General features: G+C 43.8%; 1 protein-coding gene across 1 annotated transcript in view; it reads left to right on the plus strand.

Annotated features, from left to right (window-relative positions):
- The first annotated feature begins 8029 nt into the window (after positions 1-8029).
- TTC29 (tetratricopeptide repeat domain 29) overlaps positions 8030-12307 on the plus strand; it is a 264832-nt gene continuing 260554 nt past the window's right edge. Inside the window, exon 1 of the mRNA XM_062199063.1 lies at positions 8030-8054. The gene's annotated coding sequence lies outside the window, so the exon portion shown is untranslated. The remainder of the gene's footprint in view (positions 8055-12307) is intronic.

Below are 12307 nucleotides of genomic sequence, written 5' to 3' on the forward strand. Positions count from 1 at the left end.
GACTCTGAGATTTGCAGTATGTTTTGAGAACAGAACTTACTATTTTGAATCTGTCATTCTCTCGTTTAAATTATCCAGTACCGGGGCCGGTGCTGTGGCATAGCAGGTAAGGCTGCCACCTGCAGTTCTGGCATCCCACATGGGCGCCGGTTTGAGTCCCGGCTGCTCCACTTCCTATCCAGCTCTCTGCTGTGGCCTGGGAAGGCAGTGGAAGATGGCTCAAGCCCTTGGGCCCCTACACCCATATGGAAGACCCAGAAAAGGCTCCTGGCTCCTGGCTTCGGATCGGCGCAGCTCCAGCCCTTGAGGGCCAGCTGGAGAGTGAACCAGCAGATGGAAGACCTCTCTCTCTGTGTGTGTGTGTGTGTGTGTAACTCTGACTTTCGAGTACAATGAATGGATCTTTAAAAAAGATGAAGGTATATATTTAAAAAAAAGAAATAAATAAATTAACCGAGGTACTTGAATTCCTCATTATTTTGTGATGGTCTTTGGTAGCCCCATGGTATATTAGTTCTACCCTCAATGCATAATTGGTCACAAGTAATCTCAGTTGATAATTACTAGCTATTTCACCAAAGGAGGCATGGTTTACCATGTTTCTCTACAAATTAAGAACCAGTGCTTTGCTACCTTTCACTCAATGTAGATAACCAATCCCAAGAACTCTAGGTTTACTGAAGACTCTTTCCATAAATACAGTCTCTGGCTCCAGCATCTCTATCAGTTAGGACTTATTCTCAAGCAACAAAATTCTACTGTATTTAAACTAAAGGAAATAGATGAGAAGCTGAAAAATTGGACTTGGGAACTTGTAGGAATCAATGTAGATTACAAGGTTAAGAAATCACACAGGCAAAAATTATCTTGATAGGACACCACTGCAGGTATGGAGTAAATGCCAAACATTTTCAGGTTATTTGTTTTGCTACTCGAAAAATTCAAATCCCAGGGTGGAATTCTAAAACGGGCCTGGCTTATGTTGCACCCTTGTCCTGAGTGTAGTGGTGTATTGGACACCTAATATTGTCCCACTGGACTGGGTCTGATGGGAAAAATGTTTGCTCAGCATATGTTTTTAGGAAAAATAGTGGATATATACTAGCCAACTCATGCATAAATAAATTAATCTGGTCTAGAGTTTTAGGAAGCTATTTTGGCTATCTATCATGGATTTAAGATAGGAGGTTTATGACTTGGCTATTATGGTTTAATCAGTGTTTCTGTCACTTTTCACCACATTTTCTATTTAAAGATTTATTTATTTATTTGAAAGTGGGTGGGGGAGGGAGAGATGGAGGGAGGAAGAGTAAGAGAAAGAAAGAGAGAAAGAGAGAGCGAGAGAGCGAGAGAGAGATTTTTCTTTCTTTCTACTGGTTCACTTCTCAAATGCCCACAACAGCTGGGCCAGGAGGAAGCCAAAAGCCAGGAACTACATCTGTTCTCACATGGGTGGTACGGGCCCAAACGGCGCTTGGGCCATTTTCTGCTGCCTCCCCAGGCACATTAGCAGGGAGCTGTGTAGGAAGCGGAGCACTTAGGATTTGAACCAGCACTCTGATATGGAATATAAATGTCCCATGTAGTAGCTTAAACCACTGCGCCACAATGCCAGCCCCATATTTTTTTTGTTGTTGTTTTGATCTATGTTTTCTCTTCCTTACTTTTTAAAAAAATTTTCCTTATGTCTTATTTTCATAATCTTACCCTGAGAAAGATTCACAGCCTGTAAAACTGAGCACTTATATTTGTCTCTCTTCTCTTCAAGATCCCAGAGAAATAAAAATTTTAAATCATCACAAAGAAACATAAATAAGAGCAGCAGTGAAGTAGTAGGAGATGTCAAAGGATGAAATATTTTAAAAGCCTTCCAAAGACAGAGTTGAAGAGAGCAGGTTGAAGGATGGAGAAGGCAAAGAAAGCCCAGTGCTGAGGACATAAAGGGCAGTTTTTGCCTAGCATCAACCCTGGAGCCATTGCTCAACATCTACAGGTAAAGCATAGCAAAGAGAGGAGAGGAGAGATGATGAAGGAAATTCATTCTCAGCAATGATACCTTTTAATCACTCAGTGCCCCACTTGATCCCCCTGCACATGCCAGGTGCAGAGACGGAAGGAGCGCTTTAACCCAGGCAACTCCGTTATAAAAACATTAAACTGTCGGTGGAACGCGTAAGCTCCGTGTTGACTCTTTCCTGTTCTAACATAGAGGGCACTGTCTAATAGCTGGTTCCCTATACTGTCATCAAGGAGACATGACTTGTCCACTTCATCTATAGCTACGAAAATTCTCACCAAGGCATGGGTGTTTGGCTTAGTGGTTAAAGCACCTGTATCTTATATTAGAGTGCCTGGGTTCATGTTCCAGCTCTGCTCATGATTCTAGCTGCTTGCTAATGCAGATGCTGGGAGGCAGAAAGCAATGGCTCAGGTAGTTGGGTCCCTGCCAGGAATGTGGGAGACCTGGATTAAGTTCTTGGGTCCTGACGTTGACCTGGTATGGTCCCAGCTGTTCTGAGCATTTGGGGAATGAGCTAGTGGATGGGGAGTGTGCTTTCTCTTTCACTCTCTCTTGCAGCCTCTTCAAGAAATGAATTAAGAAATGAAAGAGTAGAATTACATTTAACAAAAAAATCATCCAGAGATGAAACTTGGTGAAAAATGGACCTATTTAGACAATAGAGGAAAATCACACTAAACATCCAATACTTCTTTTAAAAGGAAGAATTGACATCTGTACCATTGAAGCTATTTGTCCCCCATTGTCCATTCTCATATTTCCATAGTCATAGAACCCCGATTTTCAGCAAATCATATGGATAGCCCCCCCAAAAGTCATATTTTTCAGCTTTCTAGAAGCTTAGGTAGAAACATGGTGAAGGTCTTGCCAGTGGGACATAGCAACAAGTGATGTATTCATTGTCTTGCAAAGAGCATTCCCTTATTCCCCCATGCATGGTTTCTCTGGGGAACCTACTAATACAGTGGCTGGATTCCCAATGAGATGATCTTAAAATGGAGTCCATCTACATAAGAGTCTGACACCATGGAGTGCCTTTCCAGTTCTGTTTTTTTTTTTTTTCTTCTGTTACTAGCAACTGAATCCAATGCTAATTAATACAGCTGCCAAGGACAATGAGCTATATAAAATATAAATAAATGTCAACATTAAGCAAAGAATGGCTTTTCCTAGGAGGAAAAAGTAATTTAAAGGAAAAAAAAGGAAGCTTAAAAATTAATTTATATATTCAGAGATAATTGAGATGATATTGCATCCATAAAAGAAGAAAAAAGGTCTGTTAAAAAAAGGAGTAATCAAAACATAAGAACTTGCCCTTTGCAACTACAAGGATAGAAATGGAGGTTTTTATGTTAAGTGAAATAAGGCAGGCAGAAAGACGAGTGCTGCATGAACTCATTTATATATGGAGTCTAAACAAAGGTGACCTCACAGAAGTTAAAAGTATAATTGGTTAACAGAAGCTGAGGAGGAAAGGGGGAGTGTAGAGAAGAGAGAGGTTGATCAATGGGTTCTAGTTACAGTTAGCAAAGAATAAGAAGTTCTGGGGTTCTACTGCACAGTTGGGTGACCGTAGATAATGGATTGTATATTTCTCTACTAAATAAACTAGAGGATAGGATTTTGAAGGTTTTCACCATGTAGAAACTTTGAATGTTTGAGATATATGTGTCTGTTACACATGCATACATGGGCTGAAACATCACACGGTACTCCATAAGTGTATGTAACTTTATGTATCTGTTAAAATTTTAAAGTAAAAAAATTTAAAAAACAAATAAGTATGAAAAATTGTCAAAAACTAAACATATGACTTCTACCCACAAAAAAACATCAATAAAAGATTGGAAATTAATATTTTTAAAAATTTCTAGATCTTAGAACAAAAATGTAAAGGGAATGAAAATGAATGTCAGGGATAAAAAGGACCAACCCCAGAGATTTTCACTGAATAAACAGAATCATGGAAAAAGGTAATAGAGAATGAGATACAGAAATTATTTTTAAAAAGAGAATAATTATCTAAGTCTAAGTTAGGATAGGAGGAGTGCTTAGCTTAAGGTTTCTACCTAGGGACCCTAAGAAATGTCAGTACAAAGAGAATAAAGAGAATAACCTTAAAAATGCCTGCACTGAGAAGGAAAAAACAGATCTGGGTTAGTGATTATGACCATTCCCAGACAGCATGTTTTTCATTCAGACACATGGAATAATTGCAGTTACCTGGTGTCTTCACGTTGACATGGCCATGTGACTCGCTGTGGCCAATGAAATGGAGAGGAAGTAATGATATCATTCCTTGTGAAACTTTTAAATCCAAGGTGCAGTTTACTCTGTTTTCTCCACCACAGACCAGCAATACCTCAGATGGGAGCAGCTGTCCAGCCTGATGCTGGAGTTAGGACAGCCTGGCTCAATACCCAAGGTTGGCTTGTGGTGGTTACATATCATAATTAAAAAATAAAATTTTTGTGTTAGGCCACTGGGATTTGTGGTTGTCACTGCAGACACAGATCTTATTACAAGATCACATACAAAAGAAGAAAATAAAATTGGTATATAATTTCTGCTCTCAGGTATCACATATTTTACTAGAGAAAAGTGAAATAACACCTTCTAAATGCTGAGAGAAGTGATCACTAAGACTATCTTACCTTGCTAAGCAGGCCAAGACAAAATAAGGACATTGTTAGATACAAAAATGTTCAACCATTTACATCCTGTAGTCTTTCTTTAAAAAAAAAGGGGGGGTGGTGGTGCTGTGGCATAGTGGGTAAAGCCACCACCTGCAGTACTGGCATCTCCTATGGGTGCCGATTCGAGTCCTAGGTGCTCTACTTCCGATCCAGTTCTCTGCTATGGCCTGGGAAAACAGTAGAAGATGGCCCAAGTCTTTGGGCCCCTGCACCCACGTGGGAGACCTGGCAGAAGCTCTTGGCTCCTGGCTTTGGATCAGCGCAGCTGTTGCAGCCAACTGGTGAGTGAACCAGAGGATGGAAGACCTCTCTCTGCCTCTCCTTTATTTATTTGAAAGGCTGAGTTACAGAAAGAAGGAGCGTGCACGAGAAAGAGGTATTCCATCTGCTGGTTTACTCCCCAAATGGCTGCAACAGCCAGAGCTGGCCAAGCTGAAGCCAGGAGCCAGGAGCTTCATTGGGGTTTCCCACGTGGGTGCAGGGGCCCAGGGACCTACACCATCCTCCACTGCTTTCCAAGGTGCATTAACAGGGAGCCATATTGGAAGTGGAACAACCCGGACTTGAATCGGTATCCATATGGGATGCCAGAGTCACAGGGGGTGGCTTTACCTGCTAAAACACAATGCTGACCCCTACATTCTGTAGCCTTTCTTTATGTATTACTTGGGAATGTGTTCAGTGACATGGGAAAGATTCAGAATAGTTTTCCCATTGCAAGTGATGATTATGACACTATAAACAAGGCCAGAAAAGTTATCTGCAGTAGTTAAGAAGCACTGGCTTCCCCTACCAGGTGTGGGGAAACTTTTTTTTCTGCCAAGGGCCATTTGGATATTTATAACATCATTTGAAGGTCATAAAAATATCGATTTAAAAATTAGCCTGCTATATCTTTATTGAGTTTCCAGTCCCATCTGAGGTTGCCTTGGCAGGGCCAGACCAAATGATTTTGCTGGCCTCATACAACTCACGGGCAGGATGTTCTTCCCCAACCCTGCACCTAGAGGATTAGCTTGGCTGCCCTGGGGGCTGAAGTAAACTGAAAACCTTTCCCCAGACCAAAGGTGAGAAGAGGGCAATCTCAATGTTCTGTGGGTAAGAGCATTCAGACTGATGTCAGTCGTGGCACCTCCCCTTCCTCCTCAAGTTCTAGATGGAGAAGGGAGAGCAGGAACTCAGAAGAATTACACACGAAGAATCAGCTCCTGCAACCTCCATCTGTCCAGTCATTCATTCAGTTAACTCAAAGAACATTGTGAGCACATACCATATACAAGCCTTGTACTATTCCAGGAAATTCAGAAGAAGACCATAAGACAGTCTCTGCTTTTGAGGAATTCCCAGCATCTCCGGGGAGGACTGACTCATAAAAACCATGCACCACACAAAGTGACACTGACATGATAAAGGTAGGTCACAAGGAAGGGGTGGAGAGAGGGAGTTTTGTGTAGGAAAAGGTGGAGGTGTCTGAAAGTTCTCAAAGCTTTCAGAAGGGCCTGAATCTAGATAAAGTTGCACCCAAAGGTGGCATACTTTGTTGGCAGAAAATGGTTTCTGTTTTTCTCAAGCTTGTTGGAGTTTCCTGCCACTTGCAAACAAATTCTTTAACTGGATTTCCCAGTTCTCAGGAATCCTATGCTACACAGAGAGATAAAAAAAATTAGTCCAAGAACTATGAGTGAAAAACAGCAAGCAGGAGGAATAAATTTGAAGTGGCAGGCAGAAGCCACCTGAAAAGCCAGCTAAGAGAGCATCACGTATGGAATTCAGAAACTCCTACTGGCGAAAAAGCCAGGGCTGGGACAGAATTCACACAGGTCACAGTGGGGTTGTGTCAAGGTGATGCTGAAAGCTGGGAAATGAATTCCCCCTTACTGATCTGGGGGAGGGTAGAGCCCAGTTGCAGGCAGTCACAGTGATCAGTTGAATATGTAATGTGTACACTTTCATGGTGGAAATAATTTAATAATTTGCTGCAGCAAATCTGGTATTGGAGGAAGAGTGTGGTTCTGGTTGTTACACTTGTATTCCTACGGATGATAGTACGACTCCTGTGAGTAATGTTACTGCCTCCCTTCCTTACAGAGTGCGACACGAGTAAGAGCTTCACTGTCCAGCACACGTGCATTTGAGAAGCAACAAACAACACTCCGTGGCCTCACTCCGTGGCCACCTAAACGACTGAGACAATGAAAAAAGAGGCCCACTTTATGCATTTACAGGAGAGGGGAGAGACAGAAATGCTGGGCTGACATGAACAAGATGACATTTAATTGTCATACAAAAATTCTAAATCTAAAATCCCAAGTTTCAGGTGAGAACTCAAAGATAAATTTTAAAAGGGTAGGATGCAAGATGATTGTCTGAAAGAGTCCTTGAGTTTTTAGCTAACCACACCTGAAAACTGGATCATCTGGAGACGGGATTGGGAAATATTTGTGTGTGTGTGTGTTTTTAAAGATTTTTCATTTATTTATTTGACAGGTAGAGTTATAGACAATGAGAGAGAGAGAGAGACAGAGAAAGGTCTTCCTTCCGTTGGTTCACTCCCCAAAGGGCTGCTATGGCCAGAGCTGCGCGGATCTGAAGCCAGGAGCCAGGAGCTTCTTCCTGGTCTCCCGTGCAGGTGCAGGGGCCCAAGGACTTGGGCCTTCTCCCACTGCTATCCCAGGCCATACCAGAGAGTTGGACTGGAAGAGGAGAAGCCGGGTCTATAGGATGCCAGCGTCGCAGGCGGAGGATTAACCTAGTGTGCCACAGCACCGGTCCCTTGTGTTGGTTTTGACTGCAGCAAAGGAAGAGGGAATGAATGACTTATGTAGTGCACACAGTAGGGTCAGATCATGGGGGTGAGGTATGAATGCTAGTCTGAGGGTCTTGCATCAATATTGTGAACAAAAGGGCAGTACAAAAAAACTGATAGGGCAAGGCCATGAAGGAAATGATTACAGGCCGCTGGGTTTCAGGAACTAATTCTGAAGGGAGCCTAACTTCCTGTAGTAGTCGGGTTGGAAGAGCCTGCGGGGTCAGAGGACCCAGTCCCGAAGCCAATAGGTACCGCCCGCTCCCTTGGCCCCGCCCCTTTCTCGGGGCGTCTGAGAGCTGCCCCAATCCCGAGCACTAGATTAGCCTAACTCCGCCCCCGGCAGCCCTCCCCGCCCCTCTGTTTCCCTGGAGACGCTCTCGGCGTCCCCTTCCTTTAGCGCCGTGCTGCGGGGCCACGGAACCTCAGCGGGAGGAGGGGGCGGCGCCGGCGTCCAGCATCTGTCACCCCTGGGGGACTCACTTCGGGGGAACGGAAAACCGGAGCTGTTGCCCGGGGCCAGTCCAGCGAGGTTCGTGACGGCAGAGGCGAGGCTGGGTCAGAACTTTTCCAGCTCCTAGGAGGGGGGGGGGGGCTGTAGTCTGGAGAACCCCTCCTGGCCTTTCTCCATCCGTGGGTCTCCGACTTCCGGACAAGGTCGTCACCTTTCACCTGAAGAGACGAAGAGGAAGTAGGGAAAGGCGCGCTGCCTGCTCCCCAGCTCGCTTGACCCTCTGAGGGCGGAGTGGAGAAGTAAACAGGCTCGGAGATCAGTCCTTTAGCCCCGATTAGAACTAAGTAGAGGAGAAAGGGAGCTCAGAAGCTCTAGGTTTTCGGAAAGATACCTTCATCTCCTGAGTTTGGCAGAACAAACTAATGGCCATCCCAAAGGTCATCTTTCTATTGGAAGACATTAGTCCATTTGCATAGTTCAGATATTTTGGTGTTCTGTTGAATTAGTGATTGGAGCTGCATTTGTTTTTGTTTTTGTTCTTTAAGCGCCCCTAAACATAGGAGACACTCGTATGAATGAATGTGGGGTGAAGAGAGAAGTTATCCCACTGGCCGACTTTTAACTTTTTCTCTCCTTTGCTGGTGCTCTTTGCTCGCTGGTTTTCAGGCTGAAGTGTAAGAGTGCAGACTCCTTCTTCAGCTGTCACCTGCAAATGTAACTCAGGTGAACCAGGGCCTTTTCAAGCACTTTTCCTGCCTTCTGCTTTGATTGAATTTCCAGTAAGTGTCAGTTTGTAGGAAATACTTGTTCTGTTTAACAACCTAGCAAATTACCCGCGACAGAGTGCAAAAGGTGTCCACAATTCTATTGCAAGGGACAAAGACTTAGTGACTGTTGAAATTCATTTATGTGCAGTTTTTTTTTAACTTTTAAGGAACATAATTAATATCCTTTCTGTAGTTCTCTTTAAACTTTCATAGTCTAAGAATTTGTGATAATCTGAAGAGTTCTAACTCTTAGTGGTTTTCTGTGGTGATAATCAGATCTGTCTTGAAATGTCTTGATCATATACGATAAGTTTACTTGCAGTCATTTGTTGATGTCACTTTTCTCCTCCCTGCGCTTACCCCCAAAGTGACTGAACTCAGGAGACACTGGTCTGCCTCAGACATGGTCCCTCCAAAAGTAGCCTTGGTCTACACAGTTGTAGGCTTCCTCCATCGAGGGCATCTCTGGGGATAGTGGGGAGAAGGGTTAGCCTTTGAAGAATTCTACTTGGGGGGCCAGAAATTTAAACTCACACCGTGGGACACATTCGGCCTGACCTAGCACTCTCAAACCTTTCATCCTGTATTTCTCCATTCTCATTTGTCTTTGCATGTGGGGGCCAAACATAGAGACTGTAACTGTGATACGGGAGCCAACCAGCAGATCAAAGAATGCACCAAATCTCTTCTGAATACCAACAGTGGAATGGCTTCAGGCGGCCTTTTGATCTTTGTCTCAGCCCCTGTGGTGCCACTTGTAGCGCCGCCCACTTGCTGTCTTTGGGGGAAGCTGCCTCTGGGTCCTTCTGACAGACTGCTTCAGTCTGGGCTCCTGGTGCTAAGCTCATTTTGGTACTAGCCAGAGAGGTACCCCTCAGTGTCCTCCCCTGCTCACCTGAGCAAGTCCCCTTCCTCTAGTGGCACCCATCTTGCCTGTGTTCCTCTGGGATTGAGCCAGAAGAACCCTGATGCAGTGTGTTGGGGAAGGTTGATATGACCGGTTTCTGTGACAGGCCTGTGTCTCTCACCCCTAGTGCTAATCCCATTTCTTGTGGATGATAGTTGGTTGAGCTCATCCAGGAGCTGGAACTGCTGTCTGACCAACACCAAGAAAACAAGGCAACTCATGTTAATAAACCAGAAGCCACACTTCACTTTATAGGTGTAATTCAGGCCTGAAGTGGCAATACCCTAGGCATGCTTACATTTTTTTCCCACTTGCTCCCCCTCTTTGCTGCTTCTACGAGCCACAATACAGCTACCTCCTACAACCAGAGATATCAGCATAAATTAGACTGAATTTAGAAGGCATAAAAGAGCAGTGATTAATTAGGTGAATCCCTTTAAATATTCGGTGATTTCAAATGTTATGTGTCTGTCCATAAAATTCAGATTACACGATCAAATACTCATATGTAGCCATGTACTGATGGTGAGAAACAAAATGCCCTTTCTTTACCAGCATAAAGCAGGTTAAGATGTGGAGGTTTAAGGCAAGGAGAGACCTGCTCGACTTCCACCCTAATGCTGAGCTTAAACTTTCCAACACAGATTGGATGAGGGTTACTTTTGCAGTATGCAGTTAATAAGTTTTTTCCCACTTTATCATGCAGCTCTCACCACCCCCCATTCAGAGTTTGTGCCTTGAGGCTTGCCAGCAGGGCTTGCAATACTTACATTAAACTAAATTTAAGAGCAAAGGTGCTCCTGCTGCTAATGTTCTCAGATCAGAGGAGAGCAAAATGAAGGAACTGGCAGCTGAAACTTTAATGGTAGGAAACGTTGACTCAGAGTTTGAAAAAAGAAAAGAAAAAAAGAATTGCAGTTGATCTGTGTAACAAAGAAGACATGTTGCTCTCCACGTATATCATTTGCATTTGATTTCATGAGATGCTTATATTTTCTAGCAGAATTCATCTAGCCCAGGCAAACATCAAAAGGATAAATTTTATATAGTCTACTGGTGAGCTAAGTTTTGTGAAGATGCACAAAAGGGCTGAATGGTATATGTTGGCTGGATGGTATGTGTTGGCTGGATCAGGACTTCTGCAGTGTGCTCCTCTGGCTGTCTAAAAGTCTTCCTACTGTTTAGGGAAATTGCAAGCGCTGTTCCACATTTTGAAATCTTCCAAGGCCCTTGCGATGGTGCAGAGAGGATCTGGCCCAATGCCAGTTGCACCGTTTCTTGTAAAAAAAGTGAGGCTCTTAGAAAGAGTCTTAAAGCATGGAATGCCTCGACCAAACCAAGCATAGTTGTTTTCTTCTCTCCTTTTTGAAATCCAGTAGGGCTAGACGGGGCAGGATTAGGGGGACTCGAATTTACTCTCTAAGTTTGGAAGACGGTGGGATACAGAGATGGCACAGCTTCTCTGAAGTAGGCTCATGGGAGGTAGATCTGAGGAACCTTTGGTGCCCTCTCAGACTTGTACATGGGGCTCAACTATGTTGGTTATAACTTCTTACCTCATGTTCTGCATAGTGTTACCATTTGGTAAGTTCTGGTTGCTCAAGTAAATCAACTAGCTAAGAGAGCATCTTCCAAAAAATTGATTTCTCTCTTTTTTTTTCTTAACATTTTTTTTTTTTGACAGGCAGAGTGGATAGTGAGAGAGAGACAGAGAGAAAGGTCTTCCTTTTTGCCATTGGTTCACTCTCCAATGGCCGCTGCAGCCGGCGCATCGTGCTGATCCGGAGACAGGAGCCAGGTGCTTCTCCTGGTCTCCCATGCGGGTGCAGGGCCCAAGCACTTGGGCCATCCTCCACTGCCTTCCCTGGCCATAGCAGAGAGCTGGCCTGGAAGAGGGGCAACCGGGATAGAATCCGGCGCCCCAACCAGGACTAGAACCCTGTGTGCCGGCACCACAAGGCGGAGGATTAGCCTGTTAAGCCACGGTGCCAGCCGATTTCTCTCTTTTTTATTTAATTGGAGAAAGAGAGAGAGAGAGAGAGAGAGAGAGAGAGAGAGAGAGATCCTATCTGCTGTTTCACTCCCCAGGAACATAATCCAGGTCTCCTATCTGGGTGACAGGGACCTGACCACTTGAACTAAGACCACATCCTACCAGGGTACACGTTAGCAGGAAGCTAGAATCAGGAGTGGAGCTGGAACACAAACATAGGCACTCCAGTACTGGATGTGAACGTCACAACTTGTGTTTCAACCAATATGCCAAATGTCTACCCCTGAAAAATATTTTTAAATTAAAAAAATAATGAAATCACTAAATTAGGAAGTTATGGGACCTAACCTAGTATATTTTCAGTGTCTTAGAGGAGTAGACTAGTACTGCTGTTTAGGTTGTGTGCTTTAAAGTCATAATTGCATAGAAATAAGTGAAAATTATGTTTCATGGATCACATTATGCCTTGATAAGCTGCTTCATATTAGGCTTCTGTTATATCTAAAATAGCAATCTATGTGAGAATTATCACTTTAATTATGTGAAAGCATATTTTTAAGCCAACACAATTATCTTTTCCAGAAACACAAATCTACCCATTTCTACATTGAATTTCCAAATATTTCCCCTCAAGCCATAGTGCCCTCTCTACCCGTATGCCAGC

Source organism: Lepus europaeus, chromosome 8 (assembly GCF_033115175.1).
Source record: "Lepus europaeus isolate LE1 chromosome 8, mLepTim1.pri, whole genome shotgun sequence".
Taxonomy (NCBI): Eukaryota; Metazoa; Chordata; class Mammalia; order Lagomorpha; family Leporidae; genus Lepus; species Lepus europaeus.